Source organism: Phascolarctos cinereus, unplaced genomic scaffold, assembly GCF_003287225.1.
Source record: "Phascolarctos cinereus isolate Bilbo 61053 unplaced genomic scaffold, phaCin_HiC Scaffold_4;HRSCAF=312, whole genome shotgun sequence".
NCBI lineage: Eukaryota > Metazoa > Chordata > Mammalia > Diprotodontia > Phascolarctidae > Phascolarctos > Phascolarctos cinereus.
In genome coordinates this window covers 275,819,822-275,825,821 of record NW_027555847.1, presented here as the reverse complement: position 1 = coordinate 275,825,821, position 6,000 = coordinate 275,819,822, and positions in this window count along the sequence as shown.

Here is a 6,000-nt window from a genome sequence, read left to right as displayed (position 1 = left end):
ATGAAAAATAACTCAAGCTTGCTTAAAGGAGACCCAAAAAAATACTGAAGAAAAAACACCTTAAAAAATAGCTTAACCCAAATGGCAAAAGAGGTCCAAAAAGCCAATGAGGAGAAGAATGCTCTAAAAAGCAAAATTCACCAAATGGAAAAGGAAATCCAAAAGATTACTAAAGAAAATATTTCCTTAAAAATCAGAACAGAGCAATTGGAAGCTAGTGACTTAATGAGAAATCAAGACACTGTAAAACAAATCCAAAAGAATGAAAAATTACAAGACAATGTGAAATATCTCATTGGAAAAACAACTGACCTGGAAAATAGGTCCAGGAGAGAATTTTAAAAATTTTGGACTATATGAAAGCCATGATCACAAAAAGAACCTAGACATCATCTTTCAAGAAATTATCAAGGAAAACTGCTGATATTTTAGAACCAGAGGGCAAAAGAAATGGAAAGAATCCACCAATCTCATCCTGAAAGAGATCCCCCAAGGAAAACTCCTAAGAATATTATAGCCAAATTCCTGAGTTCCCAGGTCAAGGAGAAAATATTACAAGCAGCCAGAAAGAAACAATTCAAGTGTTGTGGAAACACAAACAGGATAACACAATATTTAGCAGATTCTACATTAAGAGACGGCAGGGCATGGAGTATAATATTCTGGAGGGCAAAGGAGATAGGATTACAACCAAGAATCACCTACCCAACAAAACTGAGTATAATCTTTCAGGGCAAAATATGGTCATTCAGTGAAACAGTAGACTTTCAAGAATTCTTGATGAAAAGACCAGAGCTGGATAGAAAATTAGACTTTCAAATACAAGACTCAAGTGGAACACAAAGAGGTAAACAGGAAAGAGAAATCATAAGAGACTTATTAAGGTTGAATTGTTTATATTACTGCATAGAAAGATGATATTTGTAACTCATGAGACCTTTGTCATTATTAGGGCAATTAGAGGGAAGAAATTATATGTGTAGATAGATAAATAGATAGATAGATAGATAGATAGATAGATAGATAGATAGATAGAGGGTACAGGTTGAATTGAAGATGAAGGGGTGAAATCTGGAGAATAAAATTAAGGTTTTAGAGAGGATAATACTGGAAGAAGGAGAAAGGGAGAGGTAGAATGGGGTAAATTATCTCATGTAAAACTGGCAAGAAAAAGCTTTTACAGTGGAGGGGAAATGGGGGAAGGTGAGAGAGAATGATTTGGCTTAAGGAGGGAATACCATACACACTCAATTGGGTATAGAAATCTATCTTACCCAAAAGAAAATGGGGGGGGAAGGGGAGAAGAGAGTTGGGGATGATAGAGGGGAGGGAAGACTGGGAGAGGAGGTAATCAGGAGCAAACATTTTTGAGGAGAGATAGGATCAAAAGAAAGAATAGAATAAATAGGGAGCAGAATAAGATTAAGGGAAATATATTTCCTTTTTCACAACATGATTACTATGGAAGTGTTTTGCATAGCTGCACATGTATAACCCATATTGAGTTGCTTGCCTTTTCAATGAGGGTGGGTTGGGAGGGAGGAAGGGAAAAAATTTGGAACCCAAAATTTTAAAACACATGTTTAAAAAAATATTTTCGCATGCAATTGGGAAATAAGAAATATAAGAAATGGGGTACAGAAATCTATCCTGCCCTACAGGAAAACAGAAGGAGAAAGGGATATGAGAATGGAGATGGTGATAGAAGGGAGGGTAGATTAGGGGAAGGGGTATACAGAATGTATGCAATTTTGGGGTGGAGGGAGGTGTGAGGTTTGGTGAAAATTTGAAACTCAAAATCTTGTGGAAGTGAATGTTGAAAACTAAAAATAAATTTTAAAAAAGAAACACATATTCCCTTCAGGTCTTCTTTTCTAATGCTGTTTCAAATACTACTGTTATTGGTTGGTCATCTTTTCTTTTCTTTTCTTCATTTATATTTAAACTCAAATTTGCAGTGGAGGTCACACTGAGCCGCTGCTGCATGCTGATCTCCATGGCTGTTCACAACATGTTACTTTATTCCTCCTATGTTTTCTGGTGGATGAAAATAGTCTTTTTTGTACAAATTTTCTTTCCTTTATTTGTGAATATCTTCCTCATGATCACTTGGACAATTTGCTGTTTCTGAATTGAAATATTAAATTTAACCACTATGTATCTTTGAGATTGCAGTCTTGGTTTTTTGTTTGTTTGTTTTTCTGCAAGTGAACTATGCATTTTTTCAATTGACTTTTTTGTTTTCTCTGTTCAGAAGTGGTAGGTATTATGTGTAATATCTTTGATATCAATGTGTTTTGCTTGAGTAGAAAACGTGTTTTCCTTTAACATTATTGCTTTTTATGTCTCTTCTTTTAGGTTATCCTTAACTTCTATGTATTTGCACTCCTAATGAATTGTGTTCTGTCTCTCTTCTTTTTCACTGTCTATTCTGAAAAGTGCTTTGCTTCTTACTACCCCTCCCCCACTCTATGAGCAACTTTTTTTATATCTTTTCCCTCCTACATTTCTTCAGGGTAAAATAGATTTCTATACCCGAATGAGTGTGTGTTATTCTCTCTTTGAGCCAAATCCAATGAGAAAATGTTCATGTTCTCACCTCCACCTCCCTCATCTTCCCCTCTACTATAAAAGCCCTTTTGCACCTTTTTTATGTGAGAAAATTTGCTCTACTCTAACACTCCATTTCACCTTTTTTTTTCTGTAGGGTAAGAGAGATTTCCATATCCAATTCAATGTGTATATTTTTCCTTCCTTAAGACAAATCTGATGAGAATAAGATTCACTTGTTCCCTCTCACCTTCCCCCACTTCTCCTCCACTGTAAAAGCTCTTTCTTGTCTGTTTTATGTGAGATAATTTACCCCATTCTATCTCATCCTTTCTCCTTCTCCCAGCACAATCCTCTCTCACCCCTTAATTTTTATTTTTTAGATATCACCCCTTCATTGTCAACTCACCCTGTCCCATCTCTCTCTCTTTCTCTCTCTCTCTTTCTCTCTCTCTCTCTCCTCTCTCTCTCTCTCTCTCTCTCTCTCTCTTCTGTATGAATGTATATATGTATATACACACCTGCTTACTTTCCTTCAAAGTACCCTAGTACTGAAAAAAGTTCTCATGAGTTACAAATATCATCTTTCCACATAGTAATGTAAACAGTTCAAATTTAGTAAGTCCCTTATGATTTCTCTTTCCTGTTTACCTTTTCATGCTTTTATTGAGTTTTGCATTTGAAAGTCAAATTTTATATTCAGCTCTGGTCTTTTCAGCAAGAAATCCTGCAAAAGAGAAAAAAATGAAATAATTTAATAACCAACTTCATCTTCATGCTACAAAATTAATTTTACTGGTTTCTTCAACAAATTCCACATAACTACTTGTTATTTTAAAATTATGTAGATGCAATTTTCATGAACCAACCTGACAATCTTTCAGTAGCTCCCTATTATTCACCAAATAAAGTCCAAGTTCTTATCTTAGTGCTGAAGGCCTTCTATTACTCAGTCTTATATCTGAGACTCACTAATCTTGTGCACTGTATTCTTTTTTCAAAATTTATTTATTTTTAGTTTTCAACATTCATTTCCATAAGATTTTGTGTTCCAAATTTTCTCCCCGTCTCATCCCTCCACCCACCCCAAGATCATATGCATTCTGAGTACCCCTTCCCCTAATTTTCCCTCCCTTATATCTCTTCCCCCTGTTGTCCTCTCCTGAATTTGTGCTTTGGTCTTCCCTGTCACCAAGATCCTTTGCCATGTTTTGGGTTTTTTTTTTGCTTTTTTTCCTCATGTTGTTTGCCTTTTTTCTGACCTTCAAATTTGATCTCTGCCTCTGGGGTTCAGGGGTCACCATCCCAGGCCTCTTGTGCTGGGGTCACTGGTTTGTTGAGGTAGGCCTTGTCACTGACTTGCTGGGATTCCTCCCTTCCTGTACTGGTCCCCTTCAGCCACAGCAACAGGGACCTTTCCCAGTGATACTCCTAGCCTAACAAGCTGAAAGACTGATCTATCTAGTTCTTTCTGCTGACTCTACTATTTCAGGATTTTTCCTGGGACTATATTCTATGAGTTTTTCAAGATCAGTAAGGGAAGGTGTGAGAGACTTACTGCTTATCCTACTTTCTTGACTCCTGGAAGTTGAAAAAGTGACTTTCAAACATTAAGTCTGTGTCCTCATAGCTCCAGGAGTAGCCAATGGCATTGCTCCTGCTGTTCCGGCTGCCAATTCAGTAACTCCTAAGGCCTGCTCCTGGTTTGCTGGGCCCAGGGCTGTTTTGGCACTTCCTGCAGCCCTGTGATGGTTTGTGCTTCTCTCTCACCCAGAGAAAATCTTGGCAACACCCAAGGAATCACTTGTAAATTAACAAGCTAGTTGAAAATAGAATTAAATATAGATATATTCAAGATTTTAGACCAAATATAACTTTCTAAAGCATCTCTAAGAAGAAATTGCCTGGGCAAAAGGGGTTAAAAGAAGAAGATTCACTCTTCTTCCACCTTGTCCAGATCTATTCTCACCTGCTTTCCAAATACCTTGTCTTTAGTCCAAAATTTGTAAACTCTGAAGGATCCAGAGAATGTCAGACTTTTCATCTTTTCATTAATGTCCTAGGCACAAAACTTGATGTGATGACAATGTATATATATGGAGCTAGAAATAGATGGATACAAATTCACCATGCTCAAGGCAAACTTCTGGGACACCCCATGAATCAAAGAAAAGGACTTCCAGAAACCAGGAATTATGATTTTGCTACATGCATTCTCTAAGTTTGAGCCCACTGTCTCCTGTATTTATGAGACAATGTGTCTCACACTCATACTGTTTCTCTACTTTTGGGGAGAATTTTGTACCAGCTATGCTTACTGTACCAACTCACTAAATACTCTTTTCTTAAAAAGCTCTTTAAGGACAAATGAATTAACTCTCAACTGTTAGTCTTTAGGGGAAACATACTACTGGGAGACTCAAGCAGAAAACATTAGAGAGTCATCTGTGATGAGTCAAGAATAATCCCAGAATGCTGAAAAGAAGCTCTGGGGACCCTTTTAAAGTAAGAATGGATAAAGATTATCAGAGTTTACATAGAAATATTAGTGTTTAAAGATACATTGTGAAAGTTAGATACAGTGTACTCTAGTTCTCAATGCCTTTATTAGTACTTCACAAAGGCTCGTTTTAAATCCTGATAGAAGCACTTTGATTGAATGGTGAAAGTCTTGCCAGGTCAGAAGAGCAACGATTTTATTCCCTGTGATAGCTTTCGATTCTCTAAATGGCTAGATTCTACATAAGCCCTGGGAGAGACTTCTTAACTGTTAGAAAGATGGTCTATATAATTTGTCTCTGGACTCCCTCCTTCCCTTATCTCACAAAGCTTTTTTTCTGTACAGTTAATTTTCCATTCTGCTGCTACCTTCTGATCACTTCCTTATTCTGATTCTACATAAGCAACTGGTACTTAGTAAGGGTTGCAGTAGGACCTGGCCAAGGTCCACTACAGGATCCCAAATTAGAAAAGACTAACGTCTAAGGACACTTCTATTCCTCAAAGACTATTTTAAGATGACTAATTTCTGGCCTAGTAATAATAGCTAAGACCAATTTTTTAAAAATGGCCAGAACTAAATATGGAAGAATTTAGTTGAGCAGTTACTTTTGCCACCTAAATAAGCAACTTATTTTTCAGAAAGAATTCAATAACAAAGCCATGTGAATCATGTTAAGGTTGTGAGAGTGAATACATTCAGCCTGTCTTGTTATTGTCACAGCTGTAATGTTTAAAGCAGCAAGTTGCTGCTTTTTGGTAATCACATCAAATCCTTCTGACAAGCCAGGTTCAAATGGTAATCAGTTTGAAATTCTAGAACAAAATTGTGATAGATAGGGGGCCCTGCCATCACCCTTGAAAATCTCTGCCCCTTGGAGGCTCCTACTTAATTAAAACAACATCTGAGATAATGGAAGGAGAGCTGCTCCACACAAAATATAAAACACA